A 14,742-nucleotide genomic window follows, 5' to 3' on the forward strand; every position below is an offset into this window, starting at 1 on the left:
TTATCTGGAGTTAGAATAGTAAGTGGCACTTCAAAACTATCCAGTACGTTTCCTAATGAAGCACTTACCTGGAGTTTGAATAGTAATTGACATTTTTTACTATCCTGCACTTTTTCGGTTTAAAAATTATATTTTGTATGCAATGTACGCAGAAAATGAAATGTGTTTATTTGACATTTACCTTTGAGTTTTGAAGGTTACTTTGTGGGTTTCTTTCAAGTCTTGCAAATTGTTTTGATGTTGGCTGAGCTTTGCTTGTTTTTTCGGTTTTGGTTTATCTTGTTTGGCTGTAATGAAAAAATTAAAAAAAATGTTATATGGTTTGATAATGTTTTATTTCTATATTTTTTCTAAACGTTGAAAAAAATAATCTATATGTATTGATGATTAGAAATTTGTGACATGTTAACACTAATCAGCACTTTATTTGCTCATGCATTTATCTGGACTTGGAATTGTAAGTGGCACTTAAACACTATCCAGCACTTTCCCGAAACATGCACTTTCCTGGAGTTAGAATAGTAAGTGGCACTTCAACACTATCCAGCACTTTCCCTAAACATGCACTTTCCTGTAGTTAGAATAATAAGTGGCACTTCAACACTATCCAGCACTTTCCCTAAACATGCACTTTCCTGGAGTTAGAATAGTAAGTGGCACTTCAATACTATCCCGTACTTTCCCTAATCATGCACTTTCCTGGAGTTAGAATAGTAAGTGGCACTTCAACACTATCCAGCACTTTCACTAATCATGCACTTTCCTGGAGTTAGAATAGTAAGTTGCACTTCAACACTATCCAGCACTTTCCCTAAACATGCACTTACCTGGAGTTAGAATAGTAAGTGGCACTTCAATACTATCCAGCACTTTCCCTAATCAAGCACTTACCTGGAGTTAGAATAGTAAGTGGCACTTCAACACTATCCAGCACTTTCCCTAATCATTCACTTTCCTGGAGTTAGAATAGTAAGTGGCACTTCAACACTATCCAGCACTTTCCCTAATCAAGCACTTACCTGGAGTTTGAATATTAATTGACATTTTTCACTATCCTGCACTTTTTCGGTTTTAAAATTATATTTTGTATGCAATGTACGCAGAAAATGAAATGTGTTTATTTGTCAGTTACCTTTGAGTTTTGAAGGTTGCTTTGTCGGTTTCTTTCAAGTCTTGCAAATTGTTTGGATTTTGGCTGAGCTTTGATTGCTTTTTCGGTTTTGGTTTATCTTGTTTGGATGTAATGAAAAAATTTTAAAAAATGTTATATGGTTTGATAATGTTTTATTTCTATATCTTTTCTAAACGTTGAAAAAAATAATCTATATGTATTGATGATTAGAAATTTGTGACATGTTAACACTAACCAGCACTTTATTTGCTCATGCATTTATCTGGACTTGGAATTGTAAGTGGCACTTAAACACTATCCAGCACTTTCCCTAAACATGCACTTTCCTGGAGTTAGAATAGTAAGTGGCACTTCAACACTATCCAGCACTTTCCCTAAACATGCACTTTCCTGGAGTTAGAATAGTAAGTGGCACTTCAACACTATCCAGCACTTTCCCTAAACATGCACTTTCCTGGAGTTAGAATAGTAAGTGGCACTTCAACACTATCCAGCACTTTCCCTAATCATGCACTTTCCTGGAGTTAGAATAGTAAGTGGCACTTCAACACTATCCAGCACTTTCCCTAATCGTGCACTTTCCTGGAGTTAGAATAGTAAGTGGCACTTCAATACTATCCAGCACTTTCCCTAATTAAGCACTTACCTGGTGTTAGAATAGTAAGTGGCACTTCAACACTATCCAGCACTTTCCCTAATCATGCACTTTAATGGAGTTAGAATAGTAAGTTGCACTTCAACACTATCCAGCACTTTCCCTAATCAAGCACTTACCTGGTGTTAGAATAGTAAGTGGCACTTCAACACTATCCAGCACTTTCCCTAATCATCCACTTTCCTGGAGTTAGAATAGTAAGTGGCACTTCAACACTATCCACCACTTTCCCTAATCATGCACTTTCCTGGAGATAGAATAGTAAGTTGCACTTTAACACTATCCAGCACTTTCCCTAAACATGCACTTTCCTGGAGTTAGAATAGTAAGTGGCACTTCAACACTATCCAGCACTTTCCCTAATCATGCACTTTCCTGGAGTTAGAATAATAAGTGGCACTTCAACACTATCCAGCACTTTCCCTAATCAAGCACTTACCTGGTGTTAGAATAGTAAGTGGCACTTCAACACTATCCAGCACTTTCCTTAAACATGCACTTTCCTGGAGTTAGAATAGTAAGTGGCACTTCAATACTATCCAGCACTTTCTCTAATCAAGCACTTACCTGGTGTTAGAATAGTAAGTGGCACTTCAACACTATCCAGCACTTTCCCTAAACATGCACTTTCCTGGAGTTAGAATAGTAAGTGGCACTTCAACACTATCCAGCACTTTCCCTAATCATGCACTTTCCTGGAGTTAGAATAGTAAGTGGCACTTCAACACTATCCAGCACTTTCCCTAATCATGCACTTATCTGGAGTTAGAATAGTAAGTGGCACTTCAAAACTATCTAGTACGTTCCCTAATGAAGTACTTACCTGGAGTTTGAATAGTAATTGACATTTTTCACTATCCTGCACTTTTTCGGTTTTACAATTATATTTTGTATGCAATGTACGCAGAAAATGAAATGTGTTTATTTGACAGTTACCTTTGAGTTTTGAAGGTTACTTTGTGGGTTTCTTTCAAGTCTTGCAAATTGTTTTGATGTTGGCTGAGCTTTGCTTGCTTTTTCGGTTTTGGTTTATCTTGTTTGGCTGTAATGAAAAATTTTTAAAAAGTGTTATATGGTTTGATAATGTTTTATTTCTATATCTTTTCTAAACGTTGAAAAAAATAATCTATATGTATTGATGATTAGAAATTTGTGACATGTTAACACTAACCAGCACTTTATTTGCTCATGCATTTATCTGGACTTGGAATTGTAAGTGGCACTTCAACACTAACCAGCACTTTCCCTAATCAAGCACTTACCTGGTGTTAGAATAGTAAGTGGCACTTCAACACTATCCACCACTTTCCCTAATCATGCACTTTCCTGGAGTTAGAATAGTAAGTGGCACTTCAACACTATCCAGCACTTTCCCTAATCATGCACTTTCCTGGAGTTAGAATAGTAAGTGGCACTTCAACACTATCCAGCACTTTCCCTAATCGTGCACTTTCCTGGAGTTAGAATAGTAAGTGGCACTTCAACAATATCCAGCACTTTCCCTAATCATCCACTTTCCTGGAGTTAGAATAGTAAGTGGCACTTCAACACTATCCAGCACTTTCCCTAATCATGCACTTTCCTGGAGTTAGAATAGTAAGTGGCACTTCAACACTATCCAGCACTTTCCCTAAACATGCACTTTCCTGGAGTTAGAATAGTAAGTGGCACTTCAACACTATCCAGCACTTTCCCTAATCATGCACTTTCCTGGAGTTAGAATAGTAAGTGGCACTTCAACACTATCCAGCACTTTCCCTAATCATGCACTTTCCTGGAGTTAGAATAGTAAGTGGCACTTCAACACTATCCAGCACTTTCCCTAATCATCCACTTTCCTGGTGTTAGAATAGTAAGTGGCACTTCAACACTATTCAGCACTTTCCCTAATCATGCACTTTCCTGGAGTTAGAATAGTAAGTGGCACTTCAACACTATCCAGCACTTTTCCAAAACATGCACTTTCCTGGAGTTAGAATAGTAAGTGGCACTTCAACACTATCCAGCACTTGCACTAATCATGTATTTACTTGAACATTGCATAGTAAGTGGCACTTTAACACTATACAGTACTTTCTTTAATCATGCACTTTATTGGTGTTGGAATAGTAAGTGGCATTTCTACACTATCCAGCACTTTATCTAATCATGCTCTTACCTGGAGTTAGAATAGTAATTTGTATTACTAATCTATCCAGCACTTTCCCGTATCAAACAATTACCTGGAGTTTAAATAGTAAATGAAATTTTTTCACTATCCTGCGTTTTTTCTGCTTTAAAATTATATATCGTATGCAATGTAAGCAGAAAATGAAATGTGTTCATTTGACAGTTACCTTTGAGTTTTGAAGGTTGGTTTGTGGGTTTCTTTCAAGTCTTGCAAACTGTTTTGATATTGGCTGAGCTTTGATCGCTTTTACAGTTTTGGTTGTTCTCCTTTGAATGTAAAAAAAAAATTAGAAAATGTGTTATATATTTGGATAATGTTTTAATTATTTATCCCTTTTGTACGTTGTCTTGAATAAAAATATGTTTATTATTGTTTACAAATTAGTAAAATGTTAACACTAACCAGCCTTTTCTTACATCATGCATTTACCTGGACTTACATTACTTAGGGCCCGATGTAGGTAAAATAGATTTACTGATTTTTAATTACCGAATCATACCGATTAGGTAATTAAAAATCGGTAAATCTAAGGGGTCGAGATGTAGGAACATCCAGATGTTCCTTTTGCCGAATTGGTAAATATCTGTATTTACCGATTCGGTAAATACCGACCGGTAATGCCCCATTCATTCCTATGGGCTTTGAAGCGCATAGGAATGAATGGGGCATTACCGGTCGGTATTTACCGAATCGGTAAATACAGATATTGACAAGGGTGCAGGGGGTGTCACTTTCACACCCTCTAGCACCCCCAAAAAAGGTTTGGGGACCACTAAAGTCATGCACTTTCTCAGAGTGGAAATAATAAGAGATAATTTCACAATATCAAGTACTTTTCTTAGTTTCTATTAATAATCAGCATTTTAACAGAATATGCACTTACCTAGAGTTCGATTAGAAATTTACATTTTTTCGACTATCCTGCACATATTCAGCTAAAAAAATATTTATGATTTCTAATGTATTCTCAAATAGAAATGTGTTTATATTTAAAAGTTACCTTTGAGTTTTGAAGGTTGGTTTGTGGGTTTCTTTCAAGTCTTGCAAATTGTTTTGATATTGGCTGAGCTTCGGTTGTTTTTTCGGTTTTGGTTGTTCTCCTTTGAATGTAAAAAAAATTAGAAAATGTGTTATATATTTGGATAATGTTTTAATTATTTATCCCTTTTGTACGTTGTCTTGAATAAAAATATGGTTATTAATGTTTAAAAATTAGTGAAATGTTAACACTAACCAGCAGTTTCTTACATCACGCATTTACCTGGACTTAGAATACTTAGGGCCCGATGTAGGTAAAATAGATTTACTGATTTTTAATTACCGAATCATACCGATTAGGTAATTAAAAATCGGTAAATCTAAGGGGTCGAGATGTAGGAACATCCAGATGTTCCTTTTGCTGAATTGGAAAATATCTGTATTTACCGATTCGGTAAATACCGACCGGTAATGCCCCATTCATTCCTATGGGCTTTGAAGCCCATAGGAATGAATGGGACATTACCGGTCGGTATTTACAGAATCGGTAAATACAGATATTGACAAGGGTGCAGGGGGTGTCACTTTGACACCCTCTAGCACCCCCAAAAAAGGTTTGGGGACCACTAAAGTCATGCACTTTCTCAGAGTGGAAATAATAAGAGATAATTTCACAATATACAGTACTTTTCTTAGTTTCTATTAATAATCAGCATTTTTTTCAGAATATGCACTTACCTAGAGTTCGATTACAAATTTACATTTTTTCGACTATCCTGCACATATTCAGCTAAAAAATATTTATGATTTCCATTGTATTCTCAAATAGAAATGTGTTTATATTTAAAAGTTACCTTTGAGATTTGAATGTTAATTTGTGGTGTTATTTTGCAAATGGTTTCGATATTGGCTGATTTTCGGTGGCTTTCTCAGTTATGGTTGTTCTCCTTTTGCTGTAAAGAAAACATTTGAAAATGTGTCATATGTTCCTTCATAATACATGCGAGTTTTATTACTATGACATTTTTTGTAGAAAATAATCTACTTCTTATACTAATTTATATTTTTTTAAAACGATATTCTACTGGTACATTAAAACTGTCAAGTATTTACCTTGCTGATAGTCCTTTATTTTTCTTATATTTTTAAATCTTTGGTTGAATCGATTGTTGTTTCAGGTTTTTTTCACAATCTATACTGCTTCACAACATACATTGAAGTATCTAAAATTAAATGTTGATTTGCATGAGATGCAAAGCAAATAAAGACATATTCTATATTTTAATTTTAATTATTCTGACATTTAGTTGTCATCCATTTTTACGCTGTATTATGTGTCTGTCTTACTATTTTTAACATATTACATTTACGATTAATTTTCGAAGGATGTGGGGGAGAGGGAGAGAATGTTTAGTAATGTTGCTTGTTTATTTTGGTTATGGTAATGTATTTTTTCATTTATTTATTTAAATTAAATAAGTTGAAATATAAGCTTTTTTAAAGTATTCAGCAGTTACCTTGTTGACAATGCAATTATTGGTTAAAAAAAATTTCATCAACCTTTGTTTCATTTTCTTAAAAGTATTCTGTTTAATAATTATAAAAACTTTAACACATATAAACATTCCTATCAAACGTTTTAATACTTTCTTTCTAAATGCTTATTATTATATTAAATAATTTATTTAAAAAATTTTTTTTTAAATATATTGGTGCTGATATGTTAGCACTACATAAATTTTATTCTTATTTCATTTGACTTACTTTAATGTGAAAGAGAAATGCGTCTATGTTCCTTTTCCTTCACAATTAAATCAAGAGGTCAGAGGGTCAGGTTTTCACGTCTGCTCACTCTGTTAGTTGATAATCAACTGCCTTCAAAATGGTGGGTTTCTTCTATTTATAACTTTTCGTAATTATCATTATTTTTGGAGTAAATTATACCGTTCCGTTTCTAAATTTTTAAAAAATCATTTGATGTGGAAACATATAATTTAAAATACGTTACGTGGAAGTAAACTTTTCATATTTTCGTTCCATTTTGGCATCCATCTTGAAAGTCTTGTTGATATTGTAGGTCATGGAAATCGTAGATGGACTTTATTTTAGTTTCCTGTGTGTAAAATGGCGCAACTTTGCACGTTAATGTGTTACTTTTGATTAAAAAGTTTAAAAATCAATTATTTACTAATCATTAAATCCTTATTTTTTCAATACGTAGTTATTTTCTTGAAATATAATAATTTTCCTTACTATGACTACTTTGTAAAATATATCGAGTACGTTTTTTATTAATCTCGTTTTAATTAGAATATCTCTATGCATTGCATTGTATCTGTGTTGTGTGAATAATAGAAATATAGGTCGATTATTTATGGAATTAGTTTACTACCAACACGTCGTTTTATTTTATTTTACTTAAATAATAAAAATTATTTATTTATTTTATTTAATTAATAAATATATATATAAATTTTTAAAAATCTAATTAATTATTTTTTTAAATAATTGGTTACAGATAATGTAACAATATGAAATGATTTAACGAAATTATTTTGAAAATTAATGTAAATTTTAAAAATGTTAATATATTTATTGTTACTCAAGTATTAATTTTAATACTCGAGTATTAAATTTAATACTCTTATGATTATACAGTGTTTCCGTATGATTTTTGGCTATTATTTTATTTATTTTATTTTTTAATTTATTTATTTAATTAATTTAAAATTATAATATTTTAAGCTAATTTATTAATTTATTAATTTTTAAACAAAAAAAGAAAGTTTATGTGGAGATTTTTTATAGATTTTAATACACTTCCCCACCCAAAACCCCTATTTTCCCTGCATCCCGTGCCAGATTTTATGTTACAAAAAAAAAAAATGGTATACGTTTAATTTATTTATTAAAATATTGTTACTTGTACGTGTAGTTTTTCACTATATTTTAATACACTTCCCCACCCAAAACCCCTATTTTCCCTGCATCCCGTGCCAGATTTTATGTTACAAAAAAAAATTTATATATAAAAAATCGATGTAAATGTATGCGTTGTAACAGAATGCGTTGTATTGGTACTTTTTCATTAATAAAACTATATTGCGATGTAGTGGTATGCGTTGTAAAAAATCGCGTTGTAATAGACTTTGCGATGTAAAAAATGCGATGTAAAAACATGCGTTGTAATAACATGCGTTGTAGTGACACCAATCCCGACCAGGCACTCCTCAACTCGCACCCCTCCCATATTTTTATTTATTTTGCTCATTTATAAAGCGCATGAATCGCCCCACATAGGGTATCTCCGCGCTGAAATATGCTAGCCCACATGGTGGGCAATGCTCGAGCACAGCTCCTCCCCCACAATCAAAGTGCCTGAGAAAATCGCATGGTCAGCACCAATCCGTCCGCTCCTCCGATGCAGTCGAAAGACTCTCGCTACTCCGCCCTATATGCCACTGACTAGGAGCGAATCCCAAAGCACACAAACACGCACACATCCTCCCCCCACACACACTACACAATAGCACAACCACCAAAAAACTGTGGGGAAGCTACACGCTGGACTCCATCCAGACCAGGATACCGAAACCGAGAAAAGGTGCTTTCCCCAAGTCCTGCGATGCCAGCCGGGCTCCACAGCCCCACTCACTGCAAGGGCGGTGCACGGTGCATCCATGACACTACTGGGCAATCATGTCCCCTCACCCAGCATCAGCCCCTTCAGTCCTGCCCATGTGTGAGCGGGAGAGCCCGGAGCCACCTCAGCTCGCCAATCCCCTGCCGGAAATCCACTCCAAACTGAGGCCTGCCCTCTGGGCACAGGTGGGCCGGTGTGCGCTGCAAGCAATATGCAGGGCTACCCAATTAGTGTGTAATGCCACGTACATACCACCCCCGTGCGTTGAATGTGCTCTGAGGACCTGGGGGCAACAATATGCAGGGTTCAGCACTATCTGCTAAGTGCTAGACATTGATGTGTGCCACAATAAGAAGGTGCCGCCGTGACTAGCACCAAGAAAGGCAGATGAGCATAGAAAGCCAAATGCCAAGAAGGGCTCCAGCAGAGACAGGCCTCAGCAGCACTTAGCTCACCTGAGGCGGCTCAAAATCAAATACGTGACAATAGTGAAAAGGACCGGCTCAGCCCCTTCCACACAAAGCCGAGAACTGAATGGAACCCCCGTTCACAACGCAACCAATCTACATCACTTCCCCCTCGCCACGGACCATATCTAGACTTGTCCCAATGGAGGTAGGAGAGCGCCTACAACCGCAGAACACCCTGCGTGCCACGCCAAATACCCACTCCGTCCCGGGACCAAAAGACAGACACCGCGCAGCACTGCCCCAACAAAAATGCTGCATGTGCTTCAGAGCGCATCCAGACACGGGACACATGCCCAGTCAACGCTGCCATGCACACAACTTGCTTGTGGCCAGACATTGGGTTTTCCGGTCACTGCTTGATTCGTACCAGACCATGGAAAGGAGCACTGTAATTTTCCTTTTGACACAACTCCACGTTGTGATTCCTATGCACCAACCTGTAGTGCATTTGTAAGGAACGGCAGAGAAGCCTAGTAATTTTGAAACTTTGTTTTTAGCGTGAGCATGATCACAATACCTCTGGATTACCTGTTTTGTTTCACTTTCTTGTACTCTCCTTCTTTTTATTATTGAGAGAAAGAAGCTATGCACGGTTGTGCGCATGTTAAAGGACTAGGGTGACTCATCCTATATTATGTTTGGAGCCCTGATTTATTTTGGATGGCCTGTGCCTTGGACACCTGTTTGCATTCCTTATTCTCAGCCACCTCACTACCCGAAGCATTCCCTTAGGTAGAGAGAGTAAGTATGTATATGGAATGTTAGGGAGGTGATATCAGAGATTAGGACATCTTTGTTAGTCTTATGATAGTAATATCTGTCATTTCTCCCTTATACAGGATATGTCCATATGCTGAGGAATTCTTCCATGGCAAGGAATTTCTCCATTGTTCAGTGTTGAAAGAGACGATTCAAGTAGTGGACCGTTACTTCATTTATTATTTTATCCACTTTCCCTTTTCCCCTGCGTGCTGCCTTCTCAGGGAAGAACTCACAGCTTTCCGGGGAGGGCAGTAGGGGGTGGAACTGAGATCTATGCATCGCCCTGCTGGATTTGTTCCTTAAGGTTACTGGCTATATGCTATTAACCAATCCGTGTTCTGACACTAGCTGAAACTTACAGAGCAGTAACTCTAACGAAAAAGGAAAATGCCCCAGGGATGAATGGTATACCGGGTGATCTTTTCGTGTCCCAAGCAGATATCTGGACTAGTCATAACTGCCAAGGTCCACCCACGTGCAATTGATTCCCCGCCTGTGCGGGAGAATTAATCAGTGAGTGGGGTCGTCATGAGCACAGCTCCACTGTGACTCATGACGAGCTGGGCTCATGAGCACCGCAGCGCCGCCCCCCCCCCCCCCCGCAGCGCAGGGGTTAAATGAATGGATGGATCAGAATAACATCGTAGAAGAGGTGCAAGCAGGATTTAGACCAGAGATTAGTACCTTGGGCCAGGTCCTCCTCCCTATGGTGATGACTTGGAAATATGTCACCATGATGCATAACCATCTGTACATCGCTTTCCTTGATCTGAGAGCGGCCTTCGATCTGGTTCCTTTGGAAACTCTATGGTAAGTCCTGGATGGGTATTTCATTCCCCCAGACCTGCTAAGACTACTAAAAGTCCTACATGCAAGCACGTATGCAAGGGTTAGATGGAACACCATAGGGGACTTGACAGACAGGATTGAGATCAAGCAAGGGGTATGACAACTGTGTGTCCTTGCTCCCATGCTTTTTAGCTTATATATTAATGGTACAGTGAGGAAACTGATGGAGTGTAAACATGACGCCCCCAAAATAGCGAGCTTGCCCACACCCATTTTGGTGTTTGCAGATGATACCCTGTTTAGTTTGTGAACACCAATGGGGCTGCAAGCAGAATTAAATGCCTTTGTTACCTTCTGCGAGGAAAGAGGCTTAGAACTTAACCCCACTAAGTCCAAAGCCCCCATAAAACACACAGAGGGAATGTGACCATAGAGGGGGTTCCACTCAAAAAAGTCCCTTACTTCGACTACCTGGGTGTTAGGCTGAGTGATAATCAGACATGGGGCCCTCAGCTGGGAAAAAGTAAAACCGTTCTCCAACTGAAAACCTCAGCTATTGGGCAAGGCAGAGCACCAACATGGCGTGAGCCGCCATAATGGCGGTCACACCAGTCCCCGGGGAGGGAGGAGGTGGAGGGAGTCACCGCGCTAGGTGATGATGTGACGCCCCCGCCTCCACCCCCCTTTTTATACGAACGTCCAATGGAGGGTCGGCGGTGGATGTGAACCAGAAGCACTTTTGTGCTTCCGGTTTGGTTTGCACGCTCACCGATCGTAGGGGCAAGCCAGATCTTACTGGCTGCCCTGTGCCAGTCCTGCCAAACGTGACGCAACAGGTGTGACACTCACGCATTTCAGTGCGTTGATCCGCATCACCGCACTGAATGCATTTTTGACGCATTTTTGCCACCTGTGCCAGCGCGCCAGCAGCTCCTGTGCCCAGGCTCTCTCTACAGTTCTGAGAGTGCTGCTAAGCCCCGTGCCTAAACAGTTAACCACCAGACACTGCAGCTGAGCTCCTCTCTGAGCTCGTGAGCGGCGCCGCGCTACAATGTATCTCTCTGCTCTGCCAGAGTCTGACTGTGCTCACTGTTGCCCTGGAAACGAAACTCTACAGAATGCGATTTGGTGCAGTCTGCAGGGGGGCCGGCGCCCGGGCTGCCCGCCTAGTCGATACAGCCTCAGAGCTGTCAATCACGGTGGCGCACCACAGGGGCCAGGATTAATCAGGATGGGCCGTCACGTACGGAGGAAGCCGGAAGTTCAGAAGCGGCGGGGGATTACAGTGCAGGCAGGTTGTGGCGCACGCAGTCTCTCAAGCATCATGGCCACCCGCCGCGGCCCCCTGTGCAGCCCCGCTAAACAAAGCTCCCAGCTGAGACCTGCTAAAGCCATTTCCTGCCATTTCCAGCCATTTCCTGTGGTCTGCAGTTCCAGCTAGCAGTCAATGTATCCAGCCAAAAGGTGGCGGAGCTTCCTGCTATTTTTGACTATCTGGCGCCATCCCACCCACCCCTATTAGTGTCACTGATTACCTTTTGGCGACCGCCTGGGGCAATTATCTGCCGAGGATCACATGGGCATTACTATCTTTAATTCGCGTCCTCAGCTAGAGTGGAACGCTGGTCACGTGGTGAACAGACTCTGATTAAGTTGCACGGTCCGGACTCAGGCAGGCATCAATCATTATGTTATGTCCCCCGTAATTTCCTGCCAATTGACCTGGAGCTGCTGCCTATCGGCAGAAGTTTGATTGTCCTCCCAGTGCCCTTGACATTTCAAGGCAGCCACAGCAACATCGGCTTTGCTTTCCTCGAAGTGCAGGGAGGGGCCTTCTTTTTCCAAAATTTTAAGTTGGTTCGATTTCTAAGGTAGGAAACATTTTTCTTTAATAATAGAGTGTTTAACTGTTTGTTGAAGCTGTTGTCTTCTTGAAGTTGTGGTGCAGGGTCCCGCATGTTCAGCACGTCAGGCTTCCCTCCCATGATGGTGTTCAGTTTGGTTTCACTTTCATTTCTTGCAGTCAGTGCAGAGGCTCGTGTGTTCTTTCTATCTGTAAAGCCCAATCACCGTGTGGAGGCCGCAGCTCGTGCGGGGGGCAAATGGTCCCTTAAACACGGCCTCACCTGTTCTCAGCCTGCCACAGCCTGCAGTGCTGCAGCAAGCCCTAGCAGGCCGGAGTGAGGTGCGGCCTAGAAGTGTCAACCATCTGCAGCCTCCGGACACACAAACATTAGGACTCATCTCCGACCAGGAGGCGGCCCAAGTAGGTATCATGTCGATATTTCTGGTCCTGGTTCTCCAAATTCTCTGATGCTCCATATTCCCTGATGCTCCATTATTGCCCACTGTGAAGCCCAGTGCCTGTTTATTGCCCTCGTTGGTGGTAGTGCCATATTATTGTCGTGTCCGGAATACCATCACAGACACATTGGTATTGTTCTCTTTTAGGCCTTATTAGCCCATTTGAAGACATTATAGCCCCTCTGATTCGCTCCTCTGCCCTCTCAGATGCGCTATTACCACCCAATCTGAAGCACCACTTTAATTCTCTCGGGCGCCGTTATTGTCTTATCTAATTTGCTGTTATTCCTGCCACTGATGCTCTGTTATTGACACCTCTGAGGCCCTATCATTGTCCTTTCTGATGCCATGTTAAGCCCCCTGATGCCCTCTTAACGCCCCCATTGATGCAGTATTATTGCCATGTTCGAAGTATGATTTCCTTATGTATTAACCCATTCCATGTTCTATTATTGTCCTGCCTTATGCCGTTTTCTACTGCTCTATCTCTGTGTTAATGCCCCTTGTGATGCCTGATTGCTGCCAACTCGGATGTTACTATTGCCCTCTCTATTGTACAATTAATGCCTCCTCTGATGTCTCATTATTGGCCGCTCTACTCCCTATTAATGCTCCCTCTGATGCCTTCTTATTGCCCCCTCCGATGTTGTTATTACCCTGGCTGAGGTTGTGTTATTTCCTCCTCTGACGCCCTGTTATTGCCCCTCCCAGGCTCTGGTTCTCTGCCCTGTCTCTGGTGATACCTGTGCCACAGAGGAAGTAGTTTTTGGACGAGTCCACGAGAGAGCAGCAGTGAGCCGCGAGCAGGGAGCAGGGAGCAGCAAGTCAGCAGCGAGTCAGCCACAGCGAGTCAGCCGTGTGGTGCTGCGAAGCAGCACTACAGAGGAGTCGCAGCGGGCGGCCGCCGAGTGCCGAGTGCCGGACTGGCGGGTTACCAGCTGTGAAGCCGCCGAGGGCCGCAGAGAGCCACGGAAGCCACGGAACGTCGCTGAGAGGCACTACGCAAGAGGTGAGCGGCAGCCAGGGGAGAGGGAGTGTAACAGCTGTAGTGATCTCCCCCAGGCTCCCCAGGCTCCCCCTCCTGCTCCGGTTTCGGATCCGGGATACAGAGTGGTGGCAATCGCCAGCAGTCACTGCAGGCGGCGAAGGAGCGGTAAGGCGTGGCATAGTCAGCAGCAGCAGTTTACACGGCCCGCCTTGCCCGCCAGCCTGCCAGCCAGCCAAGTACATCCCGCCCATATCGCCCTATAGGCACCCCACCTTGGCAGACGGCCCCCAGCACACTCCGTTCATCGGCAGGCTAAGACCAGGTCCTAGGACTTTGCAAGTCAAGGCACGTCAGTGCGCCAAAAAAAAAAAAAAAAAAACGCTTAAAACGGGAAAGTACCCTGAAAAACCACCAAAAATTCGAGAGTGTGCAGGGGCGAGGGGACAGGACTCAGGACAAGAAAGGGCCTGGATACTTGGCCCCTCATCCACCATCCACCACCCCCTGAACAGTCAAGCGGAGGTGAGGTACATTAGTCTCTGTATACATTGCACTGAGCAGTAAGCACAAAGTGCCCGTGTGCCAACGTACTCCATCCAAGTCGGAGCCAACCCGGAGTCAACCCAGAGATCGAGTTGGAGCTTGAGGCTTTAGGCTTGAGGACTAAAACTGAGTACAGGTCGGGGGCAAACAGCCAGTAGAGGGCGGAAATAAGAATCGCAGGCATCACAGGTATCACACAGGCAATACCAGATCTTACGAAGAAGTAGGGAAGGAGGAGCGGTCGCAGCTCCCTCCTTTCAGTAGCACCTGGCACCACCTAAGATAGTGTGAATTAGAACTTGCCGCAC

General features: G+C 41.4%; 1 long non-coding RNA gene across 1 annotated transcript; it reads right to left on the reverse strand.

The window, feature by feature from the left end:
* Positions 1 to 203: 203 nt before the first annotated feature.
* On the reverse strand, positions 204 to 5,889 carry LOC144785390 (uncharacterized). Its single transcript, XR_013601850.1, has 5 exons — positions 5,790 to 5,889; positions 4,958 to 5,057; positions 4,124 to 4,223; positions 2,724 to 2,829; positions 204 to 287 (listed from the first exon to the last, which is right to left on the reverse strand). It is a non-coding gene; the product is annotated as an uncharacterized LOC144785390 (long non-coding RNA).
* Between the last annotated feature and the right edge of the window lie 8,853 nt (positions 5,890 to 14,742).

This window comes from Lissotriton helveticus, chromosome 10 (assembly GCF_964261635.1).
Source record: "Lissotriton helveticus chromosome 10, aLisHel1.1, whole genome shotgun sequence".
Classification (NCBI taxonomy): Eukaryota; Metazoa; Chordata; class Amphibia; order Caudata; family Salamandridae; genus Lissotriton; species Lissotriton helveticus.